Source organism: Oncorhynchus gorbuscha, unplaced genomic scaffold (genome assembly GCF_021184085.1).
Source record: "Oncorhynchus gorbuscha isolate QuinsamMale2020 ecotype Even-year unplaced genomic scaffold, OgorEven_v1.0 Un_scaffold_4852, whole genome shotgun sequence".
NCBI lineage: Eukaryota > Metazoa > Chordata > Actinopteri > Salmoniformes > Salmonidae > Oncorhynchus > Oncorhynchus gorbuscha.
Window position 1 is genome coordinate 1 of NW_025748782.1, and position 18,187 is coordinate 18,187.

General features: G+C 44.5%; 1 long non-coding RNA gene across 1 annotated transcript; it reads left to right on the forward strand.

Moving 5' to 3' along the window:
* The first annotated feature begins 4,751 nt into the window (after positions 1 to 4,751).
* LOC124028781 lies at positions 4,752 to 6,074 on the forward strand. Its single transcript, XR_006837643.1, has 2 exons — positions 4,752 to 5,075; positions 5,932 to 6,074. It is a non-coding gene; the product is annotated as an uncharacterized LOC124028781 (long non-coding RNA).
* The last annotated feature ends 12,113 nt before the right edge of the window (positions 6,075 to 18,187 follow it).

Consider the following 18,187-nt stretch of genomic DNA (forward strand, 5'->3'; position numbering starts at 1 on the left):
CATTTAGGGCTTTGGGCTAGGCTACATGAGGTGTGCGACTATGATTTGAAAAAGTCGCCAAAAAAAGGCACACGCTGTTTCTTACCTTTCTGCACACAAGCTGGGCATCATTCACAAGTGATAACACATCATTCACAAGTGATAACGCATCATTCAAAGTGATAACGCATCATTCACAAGTGATAACGCATCATTCAAAGTGATAACTCATCATTCACAAGCGATAACGCACCATTCACAAGTGATAACGCATCATTCACAAGTGATAACGCATCATTCACAAGTGATAACGCATCATTCACAAGTGATAACGCATCATTCACAAGTGATAACGCATCATTCACAAGTGATAACGCATCATTCACAAGTGATAACTCATCATTCACAAGCGATAACGCATCATTCACAAGTGATAACGCATCATTCACAAGTGATAACGCATCATTCACAAGTGATAACGCATCATTCACAAGTGATAACGCATCATTCACAAGTGATAACGCATCATTCACAAGTGATAACGCATCATTCACAAGTGATAACGCATCATTCACAAGTGATAACGCATCATTCACAAGTGATAAGGCATCATTCACAAGTGATAACACATCATTCACAAGTGATAACACATCATTCACAAGTGATAACGCATCATTCACAAGTGATAAGGCATCATTCACAAGTGATAACGAATCATTCACAAGTGATAACGCATCATTCACAAGTGATAACGCATCATTCACAAGTGATAACGCATCATTCACAAGTGATAACGATAACGCATCATTCACAAGCGATAACGCATCATTCACAAGTGATAACACAGCATTCACAAGTGATAACACATCATTCACAAGTGATAACGCATCATTCACAAGTGATAGACTAATATTATCACCCATCAGACTATTCTTGATTTAATCTTGTCTTTTCAGATACTAAATAATATATGTATGAAATTAGTTTTGATTTAGAATGTACCATTATCATTCACCTGTCGGAACGGGCAGGGGGAGAAAATACATGTCATCTATGCACTTAAATAGCAAATAGAGGACAATTTTCACGTGGTTCATTTTCTTGCCAGCCAGGTCGGCTATACTCCCTTTGTAAAGAGAAGCAATGTGCTTAATATTATGAAAGTTGAGAAATAAATATAGTAGGCCAAGCCGGGATCCTCCTCTTTTTAAAAGAGGCTGTGAAAACTCTGTTTTCTCATGCATGGGCTTTTCTCATGGGCTCTCATGAAGGGTTTTGATTTGATTTTCGATTACATTTGCATTGATGTCAGAGTGATTAGAAGGACAATAGAGTGCTGAGTACCAGGCAGTTAGCAAGTTTGGTTGACTACTAATGACCATCAGCAGCATCAGAGCTTGGAGAAGCCTAGTTACTGTGACTAAACTGTCACATGGAATTTGACTGTGGTCATGACTCGTAACCGCCGGCGTGGCCGTAATACAATCACCGTAACAGCCTAACCATGGTCTGTCTGTAGTCTTTTTCTTCCTCACAAATTTTGCAATAAATTCACCAGAATATGTTTCATCTTCACCCCATAAGTCAAAAAAGACTGTTACAGTGTTACAGCTATCTTTAGAAATATAGCCAGTACTAGCCACCCAAACCTTCTAAAATGTGAAAATAATCAATGAAATTGTTCTGGCAAAGATGTGTTCGTAGCAGATTGCTAAACTTTATGTAGCTGATTTAAAATATGTGTGAAATATTTTTCACATTCCATTTCAAACTTGCAACCCTCCCCCCAAAACCTTCTTGCGAACCCCAGTTTGAGAACCACTACACTACACCATACTATACTAAACCAGATGTAGTATGTAGATATAGTAGACATGTGGTCCTCTGTAGCTCAGTTGGTAAAGCTAAAGCATGCCCCTTGTAATGCCAGGATAGTGGGTTTGATTCCCGGGACAGCCATATGTAAAATGTATGCACGCATGACTGTCAGTCCCTTTGGATAGAAGCACTTGCTAAATGGCATTTATTAATATTATTATTATATAGCTTAATAAAAGCAGCTATCACAGTCCCCATCTTTATCCCTCCCTCCAGATCGGAGTACAACAAACCAGCCTTCCAGAAGAGGACATGAGCAGCTCCCCCAAGTTTTTAGCTCCCCTGATGGTTGAGGTTGTGTTGCAGACTCTAGTGCTGTCAATATGTGTCAATTCCAGGTGAGGGTGTGTGTGTGTGTGTGGGGAGGGGGGCAGTACTGTAATTAAGTGTGAGTGTGTGTTGAAAGAAGCGAGAACAAGAAGCTGTTTGAGGTGTGTTTGTGTGCCACTGGGAAACTTAAAAAATACCAGAAAATCAGTAGCAGCAATTCTTGATTGTTATTTTGTTAACCTTTATTTAACTAGGAAAGTCAGTTGAGAACAAATTCTTATTTATTGACATCCTACCCCTGCCAAGCTATGGGACGACGACTGTGCCATTTGTGTGCCGCCCTTTGGGACTTCAATCACAGCCGGTTGTGATACAGCCTGGAATTGAACCAGGGTCTGTAGTGACGCTTCTAGCACTGCGATGCAGTGCCACTCGGGGAGCCCAAATTCAGACATTCCTGGAAAGTCAGACAATCCATGTAACAAGAAACATTATTTTTGTACACTGAACAAAAATATAAAGTCAACATGCAACAATTTAAGATTTGACTGTTAGTTCATATAAGGAAATAAATCAAATTGAAATGAATTCAGGCCCTAATCTATGGATTTCACATGACTAGGAATACAGATATGCATCTGTTGGTCACATATACCTTTAAAAAAGTCGGGGCGTGGATTAGAAAATCAGCCACTATCTGGTGTGACAACCATTTGCCTCATGCAGTTCGACACATCTCCTCACATAGAGTTCATCAGAATGTTTGTGGAATGTTGTCCCACTCCTCTTCAATGGCTGTGTGAAGTTACTGGTTATTGTTGGGAACTGGAACACACTGTCATACACGTCGATCCAGAGCATCCCAAATATGCTCAATGTGTGACATGTCATAACTTCCAGAAATTGTGTACAGATCCTTGTGACATGGGGCCGTGCATTATCATGCTGAAACATGAGGGGATGGCGCGGATGAATGGCACGGCAATGGGCCTCAGGATCTCGTCACGGTGTCTCTGTGCATTGAAATTGCCATCGATAAAATGCAGTTGTGTTTGTTGTCCATAGCTTATCCGTGTCCACAGGGGCGCAACTTTCATTGGGGCGCAACTTTCCACAGGTGCGCAACTTTCATTTTTGTCCCCCACAGTTTGATCATTGGAATGTGATACAAAACGAGGAAACTGCTTTAGGACCTTGCGGACATCTCCGAGCGGTCAGTTAGGCTGTCTGGAGTATTATTCCAACTGGATAAAAACCAAAGTTGCTCCCCTGCCTGCCTGGCCATACCATAACCCAACCACCACCACGTGGCACTCTGTTCACAACGTTGACATCAGCAAACCGCCGCCCACACGACACCATACACGCTGTCTGCCATCTGCCCAGTACAGTTGAAACCGGGATTACTTATCCAGCGTGCCAGTGGCCATCGAAGGTGAGCATTTGCCCACTGAAGTCGATTACGACGCCGAACTGCAGTCAAGTCAAGACCCTGGGGAAAACGGGACGTGAGCTTCCCTGAGACGGTTTCTGACAGTTTGTGGAAAAATGATTTGATTGTGCAAACCCACAGTTTCATCAGCTTCCCGGGTGGCTGGTCTTAGACAATCCCACTGCAAAGACCTGATGCCAGAGATGAGAAGCAGGTACGGGAGTCAAACATTTATTCAGGAACAGATATAGAACACGACAGGAACAGCATCAGCACACGGGTAAACAAGGACATATGACAAACACAATACGGAATAATGTGGACACATGGAACACAACCAAGGAACAGACAGATATACATGGGGTAATCAACAAAGTGAAGGAGTCCAGGTGAGTCCAATGAGCGCAGCATGTTGGTAACAGGTGTGTAGGATGACGGGTAGCCTGGTGCCCTCGAGAGCCAGGGAGGGGGAGCGGGAGCAGGCGTGACACCCACAGTTGAAGAAGCCGGATATGGAGGTCCTGGGCTGGTCTAAAATTACTTTGGAGGTGGCTTATGGTAGAGAAATGAACATTACATTCTCTGGCAACAGCTCTGGTGGACACTCCTGCAGTCAGCATGCTAATTGCACACACAACTTGAGACATCTGTGGCCATTGTGTTGTGACAAAACTGTACATTTTAGAGTGGCCTTTTATTGTCCTCAGCAAAAGTTGCACCTGTATAAGGATCATGCTGTTTAATCAGCTTCTTGATATGCCACACCTGTCAGGTCGATGGATTATCTTGGCAAAGGAGAAATGCTCTCTAGCAGGGACGTGAACAAATTTGTGCACAACATTGGAGTGAAATAACCTTTTTGTGCACATGGAACATTTCTGGGATCTTTTATTTCAGCTCATGAAACAGAGGATGAACCCTTTACATGTTGCTTTTATATTTTTGTTCAGTGTAGTTGGAAAAATGTTTATTGTAAGCATAGAATTAAATGTGGAGTGGAGCTTTATGGTTACTCGGTGAAATCCCGTGCCCTGGGTGACTTAAATGATTAGGCAATCTTAATTTATTCTGAAAAACATAATTTCCATCTTTTTTTCACAAATAAAGAAAAATGACTAAAATCCACCCCTGTTGAATGGATAGAAATGTTATCGTTCTTCAGAAAATGTCTCCTATATCTGCCTTTCCATTACACATGTTACAATGATATTGCTTTTGTCGAATAAACCGGGGTCAATGGAAAATTGCCTAGTGAGTTGGTGATGTATATTTCAAGGCCAAATGTTCCCCAATTAAAGTCCCCCCCCCTCTCTCCCGTCCTCTCCTCAGGCTAAGATAGTGTGGATGAAGAACAAGATGATCATTGGGGAGGATCCTAAATTCTTGATGCAGAACAACCAGGGGGTGTTGACCCTGAACATCAGGAAGCCCGGCCAGTTTGACGGGGGCAAGTACTCCTGTAAGGCCATCAACGACCTGGGGGAGGACGAGGTGGAGTGCAGGCTGGAAGTCCGAGGTACTGGCACACACACACACACACACACACAGTGTCATGCATTCACACATAGACATGCACAAACACACACACACACTACAACTCCTATCATACTCAGCATGAGACAGACTTTTATTGGCAGTCAATAGTTGTCTAACTAATCATCAGTTATCATCCGTTAAACCCATTATTACAAAGCTGGTCATGGATTCACAATCTATGACTTATGATTATCGCTTGTTGGGAACACTCTGATAGTATGTCATTTTCCCTAACAAGATTACATGTAGAGATTGTGAGTGTATGATTCAGGCAGTTGTACAGAATACAAATCATCATATTATACTGAACAAAAATATAAACAACAATCTACGAAGTTATACTTCATAGAAGGAAATCGGTCAATTTAAATCAATTCACAAGGCCCTAATCTATGGATTTCACATGATTGGGCAGGAGCACAGCCATGGGTGGGACTGGAAGGGCATAGGCCCACCCACATGGGAGCCAGGTGTTTCCCCACAAAAGGGCTTGTTACAGAAATGCTCACTAACAGGGCTGTAAACAAATTTGTGCACAACATTTAAGAGTAATAACAGAAATGCTCACTAACAGGGATGTAAACAAATTTGTGCACAACATTTAAGAGTAATAACAGAAATGCTCACTAACAGGGATGTAAACAAATTTGTGCACAACATTTAAGAGTAATAATAGAAAAATGGGACCAACACTTTGTTGCTTTTATATTTTTGTTCAGTATGTATGTATGAATGTGTGTATATATATATATATATATGGAGGGAGGGAGGTTAAAGTAGGATAATCCCCCTCTAGCCTCTCTTTCATGGTGAGTTTCTCTCTCTGCCCTCCCCAGTCTTAAAGGAGAAGAAAGAAGGAGACGAGGAGAAGAAATGAGTTACAGTGACCGATAGAAACACCAGAGGATACAGTTCTGCAGGAATCATAATGGATTATGTATAACAGGATAGACGTGAATAAATATGATTAGAATACAAATCTGGTGATGTTTTCTAAATATGCTCTCTCTATCTCCCCTTTCTCTCTTTCTCCCTCTCTCTCTTTCTTCCTCTCTCTATCCCTCTCTCTCTCTTTCTTCCTCTCTCTATCTCCCCTTTCTTTCTTTCTCCCTCTCTCCATCTCCCTCTCTATCTCCCCTTTCTTTCTTCTCCCTCTCTCCATCTCCCTCTCTATCTCCCCCTTTCTTTCTTTCTCCCTCTCTCCATCTCCCTCTCTCTCTTTCTCCCTCCCTCTCTCTCTCTTTCTTCCCCTCTCTCTCTCTCTTTCTTCCTCTCTCTCTCTCTTTCTTCCCTCTCTCTCTTTCTTCCTCTCTCTTTCTTCCTCTCTCTATCCCTCTCTCTCTCTTTCTTCCCTCTCTCTCCCTCTCTCTCTCTCTTTCTTCCCCTCTCTCTCCCTCTCTCTCTCTTTCTTCCTCTCTCTATCCCTCTCTCTCTCTTTCTTCCTCTCTCCCTCTCTCGCTCTTTCTTCCTCTCTCTATCCCTCTCTCTCTCTTTCTTCCACTCTCTCTCCCTCTCTCTCTTTCTTCCTCTCTCTCTCTTTCTTCATCTCTCTCTCCCTCTCTCTCTCTCTTTCTTCCTCTCTCTTTCCCTCTCTCTCTTCCTCTCTCTATCCCTCTCTCTCTCTCTCTTCCTCTCTCTATCCCTCTCTCTCTCTTTCTTCCTCTCTCTATCCCTCTCCTCTTTCTTCCTCTCTCTATCCCTCTCTCTCTTTCTCCCTCTCTCTCTCTTTCTTCCTCTCTCTATCCCTCTCTCTCTTTCTTCTGCTCTCTATCCCTCTCTCTCTCTTTCTTCTGCTCTCTATCCCTCTCTCTCTCTCTCTTTCTTCCTCTCTTTATCCCTCTCTTTCTTCCTCTCTCTATCCCTCTCTCCTTCTTCCTCTCTCTATCCCTCTCTCTCTCTTTCTCCTCTCTCTATCTTTATCCCTCTCTCTCTCTTTCTCCCCTCTCTCTATCTTTATTCCTCTCTCTATCCTCTCTCTCTCTTTCTCCCTCTCTCTCTCTTTCTTCCTCTCTCTCTTTCTTCCTCTCTCTATCCCCTCTCTCTCTCTTTCTCCCTCTCTCTCTATCTTTCTCTCACTATCCCTATCTCTCTCTTTCTCCCTCTTTCTATCTCCCTCACTCTTTCTATCTCCCCTCTCTTTCTTTATTCCTCTCTCTATCCCTCTCGTTCTCACAACCTCACCAGTGGCATGTCAAATACCATATCGGTAATAACTGAATGAATTATGATAATAACAGACCACTACATTGAGACAAGCTAATTGAGAGTAGTAATATAGTACCTTAATAATGGCTGAATATTACAGCTCAGAGATGGATTCTTCTTATCTGTGACATGAACCTGTCAGTGCAACACACATAAAAACAGTCATTTACCAAAGCATTGTCAGTGTTGTGTATGAGGTCCCGGGAGGCTTTACACGGCTGGTGGAATGTATGATTGTAATTCTGTTAGTGAAAGTGTTGGTGTGTGTACACCTACCTACCATCCTATTGGTTGCATTAGGTATGGGGAGTGGAGGGTAGGTAACAGGTGTGGTGAGTGGAGGTTAGATAATGGGTGTGGGGAGTGGAGGGTAGGATAGGTAATGGGTATGGGGAGTGGAGGGTAGGATAGGTAATGGGTATGGGGAGTGGAGGGTAGGATAGGTAATGGGTATGGGGAGTGGAGGGTAGGATAGGTAATGGGTATGGGGAGTGGAGGGTAGGTAATAGGTATGGGGAGTGGAGGTTAGGTAATTGGTATGGGGAGTGGAGGTTAGGTAATAGGTATGGGGAGTGGAGGTTAGGTAATGGGTATGGGGAGTGGAGGGTAGGTAATAGGTATGGGGAGTGGAGGGTAGGTAATAGGTATGGGGAGTGGAGGGTAGGTAATGGGTATGGGGAGTGGAGGTTAGGTAATAGGTGTGGTGAGTGGAGGTTAGATAATGGGTATGGTGAGTGGAGGGTAGGTAATAGGTATGGGGAGTGGAGGGTAGGTAATAGGTATGGGGAGTGGAGGTTAGATAATGGGTATGGGGAGTGGAGGGTAGGTAATGGGTGTGGTGAGTGGAGGTTAGATAATGGGTATGGGGAGTGGAGGGTAGGTAATGTGGTGTGGAGGTTAGATGGGTATGGGGAGGTTAGATAATGGGTATGGGGAGTGGAGGGTAGGTAATAGGTATGGGGAGTGGAGGTTAGATAATGGTATGGGGAGTGGGGGTTGGTAATAGTTGTGGTGAGTGAAGGTTAGATAATGGGGGGAGTGGAGGTTAGATAATGGGTATGGGGAGTGGAGGGTTGGTAATAGGTGTGGTGAGTGGAGGTTAGATAATGGGTATGGGGAGTGGAGGGATAAGGTTAGTTAGATAATGGGTATGGGGAGTGGAGGTTAGGTAATAGGTAGTGGAGGTTAGGTAATAGGTATGGGGAGTGGAGGTTAGGTAATGGGTATGGGGAGTGGAGGTTAGGTAATAGGTGTAATAGGGGGGAGTGGAGGTTAGGTAATGGGTATGGAGGTTAGGTAATGGGGGGAGTGGAGGTTAGGTAATGGGTATGGGGAGTGGAGGTTAGGTAATAGGTATGGGGAGTGGAGGTTAGGTAATAGGTATGGGGAGTGGAGGTTAGGTAAGGTTAGGTAATGGGGGGAGTGGAGGAGGTAATAGGTGTGGGGGTAATATGGGTATGGGGAGTGGAGGTTAGGTAATGGGTAGTGGAGGTTAGGTAATAGGTATGGGGGGGAGGTGGAGGTTGGAGGTAATAGGTATGGGGAGTGGAGGTTAGGTAATGGGTATGGGGAGTGGAGTTAGGTAATGGGTATGGGGAGTGGAGGTTAGGTAATGGGTATGGGGGGGAGTTGGTAATGGGTTGGAGGTAATAGGTGTGGTGAGTGAAGGTTAGATAATGGGTAATAGGTAGGTGGTGAGTGAAGGTTAGGTAATAGGTATGGGGAGTGGAGGTTAGATAATGGGTATGGGGGAGTGGAGGGTAGGTAATAGGTGTGGTGAGTGGAGGTTAGATAATGGGTATGGGGAGTGGAGGGTAGGGTAGGTAATGGGTATGGGGAGTGTAGGGTTGGTAATAGGTGTGGTGAGTGGAGTGGAGGTGGGGAGTGGAGGTTAGATAATGGGTATGGAGGGGGTAATAGGTGTGGTGAGTGGAGGTTAGATAAATGGGTGGAGGGTAGGGGGATGGGTGGAGGGTTGGTAATAGGTGTGGTGAGTGGAGGTTAGGTAATGGGTATGGGGAGTGGAGGGTAGGGTAGGGTATGTAATAGGTGTGGGAGTGGAGGGTAGCTAATAGGTATGTGGAGTTGGAGTGGAGGGTAGGTAATAGGTATGGGGAGTTGGAGTGGAGGGTAGGTAATAGGTATGGGGAGTGGGGAGTGGAGGGTAGGTAACAGGTATGGGGAGTGGAGGGTAGGGTAGGTAATGGGTGTGGGAGTGGAGGGTAGCTAATAGGTATGTGGAGTTGGAGTGGAGGGTAGGTATGGCGAGGGTAGGGTAGGTAAGGGGTATAGGGAGTGGAGGTTAGGTAATAGGTATGTGGAGGGGAGGGTTGGTAATGGGTATGGGGAGTGGAAGGTAGGATAGGATAGGTATGGGGAGTTCGAGTGGAGGGTAGGGTGGGTAATAGGTATGGGGAGGGTAGGGTAGGTAATAGGTGTGGGGAGTGGAGGGTAGGTAATGGGTATGGTGAGTGGAGGGTAGGTAATAGGTATGGTGAGTGGAGTGGAGGGTAGGGTAGGTAATGGGTATGGTGAGTGGAGGGTAGGTAATAGGTATGGTGAGTGGAGGGTAGGGTAATGGGTATGGTGAGTGGAGGGTAGGTAATAGGTATGGTGAGCGGAGGGTAGGTAATGGGTATGGGGAGGGGAGAGTAGGTAATGGGTATGGGGAGTGGGAGTGGAGGGTAGGTATGGGGAGTGGAGGGGAGTTAATGGGTATGGGGAGTGGAGGGTAGGGTGGGTATGGGAAGTGGAGGGTATGGTAGGGTAGGTAATGGGGAGTGGAGTGTAGGTAATAGGTACAGTATGGGGGGTGGGGGGTAGGTGATAGGTATGGGGAGTGGAGGGTAGGTAATAGGTATGTGAACTGGGAGTGTAGGTTAGGTAATAGGTGTGGTGAGTGGAGGGTAGATAATAGGTATTGGGAGTGGAGGGTAGGGTAGGTAATAGGTATGGGGAGTGGAGGGTAGGGTAGGTAATAGGTGTGGTGAGTGGAGGGTAGATAATAGGTATTGGGAGTGGAGGGTAGGGTAGGTAATAGGTATGGGGAGTGGAGGGTAGGTAATAGGTGTGGTGAGTGGAGGGTAGGTAATAGGTATGGGGAGTGGAGGGTAGGGTAGGTAATAGGTGTGGTGAGTGGAGGGTAGATAATAGGTATGGGGAGTGGAGGGTAGGGTAGGTAATAGGTGTGGTGAGTGGAGGGTAGATAATAGGTATGGGGAGTGGAGGGTAGGTAATAGGTATGGGGAGTGGGAGTGGGAGTGGATGGTAGGGTAGGCATTGTGAGTGGAGTGGAGGGTAGGGTAGGGTAGGTAGTTGGTTTGGGGAGTGGGGGGTAGGATAGATATGGAGAGTGGGAGTGGAGGGTAAGGTAGGGTAGGTAATAGGTATGTGGAGGGTAGGATAGGATAGGTATGGGGATTGGGAGTGGAGGGTAGTGTAGGTGTGTGGGTGGAGGGTAGGATAGGTATGGGGATTGGGAGTGGAGGGTAGTGTAGGTGTGTGGAGTGGGAGTGGAGTGGAGGGTAGGATAGGTATGGGGATTGGGAGTGGAAGGTAGTGTAGGTGTGTGGAGGGTAGGTAATAGGTATGGGGAGTGGAGGGAAGAGCCTCTCAGACCAAAGCCTCTTAGCACTTAGCTGGATACACAGGCTGTGTGAAGGAGATCACTACTCAGCCATGCGTGTCCAGCATCATATATCTTAAGAATTACTACTTACTTACAACCAAACTCACACTCACACATATACACACCCATGCATACACACACACGAATTAGGGTCTCATTAGCATAACACACTGGAGACCAATTAAATCACCCATCAACACTGCCCTAATTAGTTCTCCCACGTCATTACTGAGCAAACGAATTACCGCTAATTTACACACCAGCAAAACAAACACAGCACCGTCTCCGTTGGGAAAGACCGCCGCGCGCCTTGCACACTAAATGAAAGCCTTGCACGGTGCGCTGCAGCCCCAACCAACCAGGCCCCTGGTGGAGCCCGCTATTCATCGGTCTGACAACACAAGAGTTACAATAGATTAAAGTGGAGAGAGCACTGAGAGAGTTTATCAAGTGGGCTGAGTTGTGAGGACTAGGACTATCCATGTCTCTGGGCCTCCTTATGTTTAATATGCTTTCACTGAGACTTCAGGGCTTAGTTGGCCATCGGACTGACTGACTGACTGACTGACTGTAGCCATGTGTTACCTCTAGAGGGAGTGAGAGTATAGTGGCTCAACCACTGAGGGACCCTAACACTGACCAGCCCATACAGGATCCTTAGATTGACAGGTCATTAACTACAACTACATCAACCATAGCATCAGGCCAAGCTTCCACAGACTCCTTATAGCAATGTATTTTTTCTAAAGAAGATACAGTACATTATTGACGGCCTACACTTTATATAGACCGCTGTACTTAGGTATGGCCGACATAAGGGTCCATATTGAAAGTGAAAGAACTCAAATGTTTTGCCATTGGTTTCATGTTGGTTACAAGTGAAAATAATGAAGTTTGCACACGTCATTAGTTGAACTTGTAAAGGCAGAGGGAAACCCTGTGGCTTTGTTAAGTAGGACATGGTTGATTTGTAGTAGCTTGGCTTAACAGTAGAGCAAAAAACATTTAACTTTAGAACTAGCTCCACTGTATGCTCCATCGAAGTGCATGTGTGATTCTAAATAGCTTGTTTTTTAAAGTGTTTCTATTTATGAAATCAGCGTTTTAAGTGTTTCTGATTTAAAGCACAGAGCAGCTATGATAATGTGATCTGAAAAGTTTAGGGAAACAACTCCTTGTGAACACTACAAACAAAGGAGATGGAACCAATGCTCCATCTGAGCTTTCTCACCATTTCACACTCTCTGATGTCACTTTCTGTTGCTAAGCAATCAAACTAATTGTACCTGCTGGGACGACATTTGCTTTCACATATTTTCATTATTTAATTACTTTTTTTTTAATACATGGGGAACCCACACCCCCTTCTCTCTCTCTCTCTCTCTCTCTCTCTCTCTCTCTCTCTCTCTTTCTCTCTCTCTCTCTCTCTCTCTCTCTCTCTCTCTCTCTCTCTCTCTCTCTCTCTCTCTCTCTCTCTCTCTCTCTCTCTCTCTCTCTCTCTCTCTCTCTCTCTCTCTCTCTCTCTCACACACACACACACTGTGGTTTTTTGGGAGTTTGGGAAGAAAAAGTGGCTTTGAAGAGAAATAATGCATTTTGTTTTGCTTCTCACAGTGACACACCTCAAGGCTTTTAAAGTTTGAGATTCCTGAATTAATAATTAATAATTAATGATGAAACCAGGCCACTGCAGCCCAGGAGTAGACCAGAATCTCTATCATCATCCCAATATTAGCACAGCTCCCTCTCACACAGCTAGAGACAGAGAGACATCTTCAGAGAGAGTGACACAGACTAACCCAGGGAGAGATAGAGCGAGACGGGAGGGGGGTGAAACAGAGAGGTGTTCAGAAGAGACAGAGACAGAGCTCCTGAAACAGTGAGATGGAGAGAACTATAATTATGCCACTAATTATACATGCAATCACAGAATGAGCGAGAGAGAGGGGGGGAGGGGGAGAAGAAGCAGGGGAGGGAGCGAGTCTCCACCGTGTAATTACAGTATAAGAACCAAATGAGACACAGAGGAGGAAACACAGGAACATCATACACTACAGCTCATCCACTTATACATAGTCCACTCTCTCTTACCAACTCACTGCATAGATGTCTCATTACAGCATAGATACTCTAACACAATCCATGTTCATTTACTAAAACATACACACACACACATGTGCACATACAGTACCAGTCAAAAGTTTGGACACCTACTCATTCAAGGGTTTTTCTTTATTTTGACTATTTTCTACATTGTAGAATAATAGTGAAGACATCAACACTATGAAATAACACACATGGAATCATGTAGTAACCAAAAAAGTGTTAAACAAATCAAAATATATTTTATATTTGAGATTCTTCAAGGTAGCCACCCTTTGCCTTGATGACAGCTTTACACACTCTTGGCATTCTCTCAACTAGCTTCACCTGGAATGCTTTTCCAACAGTCTTCAAGGAGTTACCCCATATGCTGAGCACTTGTTGGCTCCTTTTTCTTCGCTCTGCGGTCCAACTCATCCCAAACTATCTCAATTGGGTTGAGGTCGGGAGATTGTGGAGGCCAGGTCATCTGATATAGCACTCCTTCACTCTCCTTCTTGGTCAAGTAGCTTGGAGGTGTGTTGGGTCATTGTCCTGTTGAAAACAAATTATTGTCCCACTGAGCTGGGTGGGACAGATGGGATGGCATATCGCTGCAGAATGCTATGGTAGCCATGCTGGTTAAGTTTGCCTTGAATTCTAAATAAATCACAGACAGTGTCACCAGCAAAGCACCCCACACCATCACACCTCCTCTTCCATGCCTCACGGTGGGAACCACACATGCAGAGATCATCTGTTCACCTACTCTGCATCTCACAGACACGGCGGTTGGAACCACAAATCTCAAATTTGGACTCATCAGATGAAAGGACAGATTTCCACCAGTCTAATGTCCATTGTTTGTGTTTCTTGGCCCAAGCAAGTCTCTTCTTATTGGTGTCCTTTAGTAGTGGTTTCTTTGCAGCAATTGCAACCATGAAGGCTTGATTCACCCAGTCTCCTCTGAACAGTTGATGTTGAGATGTGTCTGTTACTTGACCTCTGTGAAGCATTTATTTGGGCTCTAATTTCTGAGGATGGTGACTTTAATTAACTTATCCTCTGCAGCAGAGGTATCTCTGGGTCTTCATTTCCTGTGGCGCTCCTCATGAGAGCCAGTTTAATCACAGTGTTTGATGGTGCGACTGCACTTGAAGAAACTTTCCAAGTTCTTGAAATATTCCAGACTGACTGACCTTCATGTCTTAAAGTAATGATGGACTGTCATTTCTCTTTGCTTATTTAAACTGTTCTTGCCATAATATGGACTTGGTCTTTTGCCAAATAGGGCTATATTCTGTATACCACCCCTACCTTGTCACAACACAACTGATTGGCTCAAATGCATTAAGAAGGAAATCAATTCCACAAATTAACAAGGCACACCTGTTAATTGAAATGCATTCCAGGTCACTACCTCATGAAGCTGGTTGAGAGAATGCCAAGAGTGTGCAAAGCTGTCATCAAGGCAAAGGGTGGCTACTTTGAAGAAACTCAAATATAAAATATATTTTGATTTATTTAACACTTTTTTTGGTTACTACATGATTCCATATGTTATTTCATAGTGTTGATGTTTTCACAGTTGTGAATCTTTCTGGGTAAGTCTCGAAATGCTTTCCACATCTAGATTGTGTAACATTTTCCCATGATTCTTTTCACAATTCTTCAAGCTGTGTCAAATTGGTTGTTGATCATTGCTAGACAACCATTTTCAGGTCTTGGCATAGATTTTCAAGAATATTTAAGTCAAAACTGAAACTCGTCCACTCAGGAACATTCCCTGTCTTCTTGATAAGCAACTTCAGTGTAGATTTGTCCTTGTGTTTTAGGTTATTGTCCTGCTGACAGGTGAATTAATCTCTCAGTGTCTGGTGGAAAGCAGACTGAACCAGGTTTTCTAGGATTTGCCGGTGCTTAGCTCCAATCCGTTTAATTTATCATGAAAAACTCCCCTGTCCTTAATGATTACAAGCATACCTATAACATGATGCAGCCAACACTATGCTTGAAATGATGATAAAATGTGGACTTACGTTTAGTAATGAATTTAGCGTTAACCAGTGATAGCAGACACCCACATAGAGGGTGTTTTGGCGGTGTCGGAACTACGTTGGAGCCGTCAAATCAGTGACCTTGCAGGGGTCCAGAGGAACTGCATTACGCCAATGAGCCACACCTGCCCCACTAGCATTAGAAGTTCTGAATGAGAAAGTGTAGGCTATATAGAAATTTACCCTCAAATTGAAAAAAATTATACAAAATAATGAGGATTTCTATCTTAATCGAGGTGTAAATTACATCTCACATTTCAGTGTTCAAACTTGTAAACAGGGCTGCACGGGATTTCTGTTAATGCGACTCTGTGCGGCCAATGGCAATGTCCGTTTTAGGTACAATTCCAGGATTTGACAGTTCTAACGCAGTTCCACCTCTGACACTACCAGAACAACCACTGTGGATGTCGGCTAAAGCGGATCTGACTGAATAGAGCCCTTTAAACCTGAAAATCTGAGGGGGCACATGCCTTTGTGCTTCCTATGGGCATGAAGCCACTGCATGTGTGTGTCCCTGTCTGTCTGTGTGTATTTGTTGTGCATCTGTGTGTGTCTCTGTGAGCATGAGTTTCCTCATGATATCATTCCCTGTTCTTCTCTATCCCAAACGGCTCCTCCTCATAAAGTCCCTGCCTGACTTCCAGATCCTTGAATGTAAAACTCAGTCTCTTCATGGCCGTGGTTGTGCTTCAGCCTGTATCAATCATCTCTCTCATTACTGCGGCCCAACCCACTCACTCCCCTCCCCAGAGTCCAGGGAGCTGGTTGAACCACCTACTAATCTCTGCACTTTGGGAGATAGGGCTTGTTCTCATGGGCCCCACAGCACTAGAAAACCACTGTGTGCTCAATTCCATTTGCCTACTCTCTGCCCATCTTCAAAGACCAAGATAACTGAATATACCTTTTATTCATTTCAAGGCTTGGTAATTATTTTTTTCTCTCCCTCACCGTATAAATCCTGAGCAGGTCTTTGGGGAATTGACTTGTGAATAAAGTGCTTTCATCTGCAGTATGTTTATTACTGTGTTATGTTATATGTAGTATTACTGGGGTACTTTAATAATGATTCGTATTCTCATTACATTTCTATTCATGTTATTTGATGAACAGTAAAAACTGATGTGCATTCTATTCTGTTTCTGATTGGTGTTTTTTCTTGGGGACACTTGCGTTTTAGGTGAGTGAACTCATCTGCTATCACAGACTGGCAGAAGGAAAAGGCCTTTTCATTAAAACAATTACGCTAATTACACTTTACTGGCTGTGGGGGAATGGCACAGGGATATTCCCCCTCTATTTCTCTCTCCCTTCTCTCTTTCTCCCCCCTTCCCCCCACTTCTCTTCCTCTCAAATTATTCAATGTTTTTTATCTGTACATTTTAGACTGTGAGTAAAGAGAGTGATGTCATTAGTAGTGTTATTAGGTTCCCCATGTGTGTATAATCAGGGTCTTACAATCAGATCCAGGAGATAAAATCACAGCCTGCGAAAGCGTCTTAACAGCAGTAAGATATCCATTATATCCAACGAATCTGAAGTAGGCCAGATTAGATTTCACACTTTTGACAGCTGGTCTTTTTGGGGGGGGGGGGGGGGGCTTTTGAAGTCAAGTCACAGAGAGCATCGTCTGTATCTGTGTTCTTCTTCTGTAGGAGACATCTTTTTACATTGCTAGTTTCACCGTCACAATCAAAGCCCTAATATGAAAGAAACTCCTCTTACATCAACCAAACTGAAGAAAAAAAAACTCTTTGATGGTTGCTAGACGCTAACTCTGCAGCGGTAGTCATGGGATGAAGCTATGCAGAGACTTACTCAGGATTGCATGGTTTTAAAAACTCCAAAGTATTACTGTTGAAGAGCCTCCTCGAAGCAATTAGCCATATGTAACCATGATGTGCTGGCTGTATCCTGGCCCTGGCCAACCATTCCCAGTGCTACACTATCCCACCTCCCATCTATTACGCCCAGTAAATGAGGTACTAAATATGTTTGACTGGATGATGTCCGTTGTGTGCTCTGTGCCAATCTCACCTGTAGCCAGGAGAGGGCTGCTCAGGCAGGCAGGTCTGGATGGATAAATGTTGCTCAGCTTCACATAGGAAGTGCAGAAGCAGCACTGTTCACGGTTCACGTGATCGAGAGAGAGACTGCATGCTATAAGCCAGGGTGAGAGGCAGGAGCCCAGGGGAAGAGTTAGACAGACAGACAGGTCAGTATGTTCTTGCGTAACACTTGAGAAGGGTCAAGGTGCAGTGAGAAAGGAGGGGAGGATTGGGAACACAAACATAATCATGCTTAGCTCACATGGCAGGTAGACAGCAGAAGGCATACATTCTCACACTTATGCAAACCGGCTTACATGCTCACTCTAACACTCCTGGAGACATTTGCACATGCTCACCAACACACAACCGTCACTTGACGATTTCTCGCACACGCTTACACAAACACACACACAAACACTAGTTGACTGGATGAAATAGCAACACAGTGCCGATATGGAGAGAGCGAGAGAGAGGAGGGAGAGAGGATGGGAGAAAAGGAGGTAGAGAGGCGGATGAATGCAGCAGTTTTGAAAGAGCGTTTGGCTCAATTCAAATAGTTGCCATGGTTTCAAGATGTTTCCATGGAAACACAAGCTTCCAATAAAATGAATTTGAACTGAATCTTTGCAGGAGATGGCAGGAAGGTGAGAGACGGGTAGAGGAGAGGATGGCAACAAGGGGAAAAGAGAGGGGTACATCAGACCCTCAGACAGACTGAGCCCCTATGAATACAACAGTCACTTCACCGGGTTGAGGGTGTGGGCGTAGGGGAAAGGCGGAGGTGGGGTGGGAGTTTCAGGTAACAAGGAGGGAAGAAAAACAAAAACAAGCCAGGCTATGGAAGCAAAGGGGGTTAGAGTGGACTATTTTAGGCCACAGGTTGTCATAGTAACAGTGGCTTCACAGCAGAAGTGTGTGTGAGATGTGAGGGTGTGTGTGTGTGATGTGAGGGTGTACAATCATGATGTTCCATGCTTTAACGGCTCCTCTAAGTACAGAACAAGGCCTTTAATGTCTACTCAGTCAGTCAGCACGTCTGCTTTCGTTCCCCATGCTCTTTGCATCT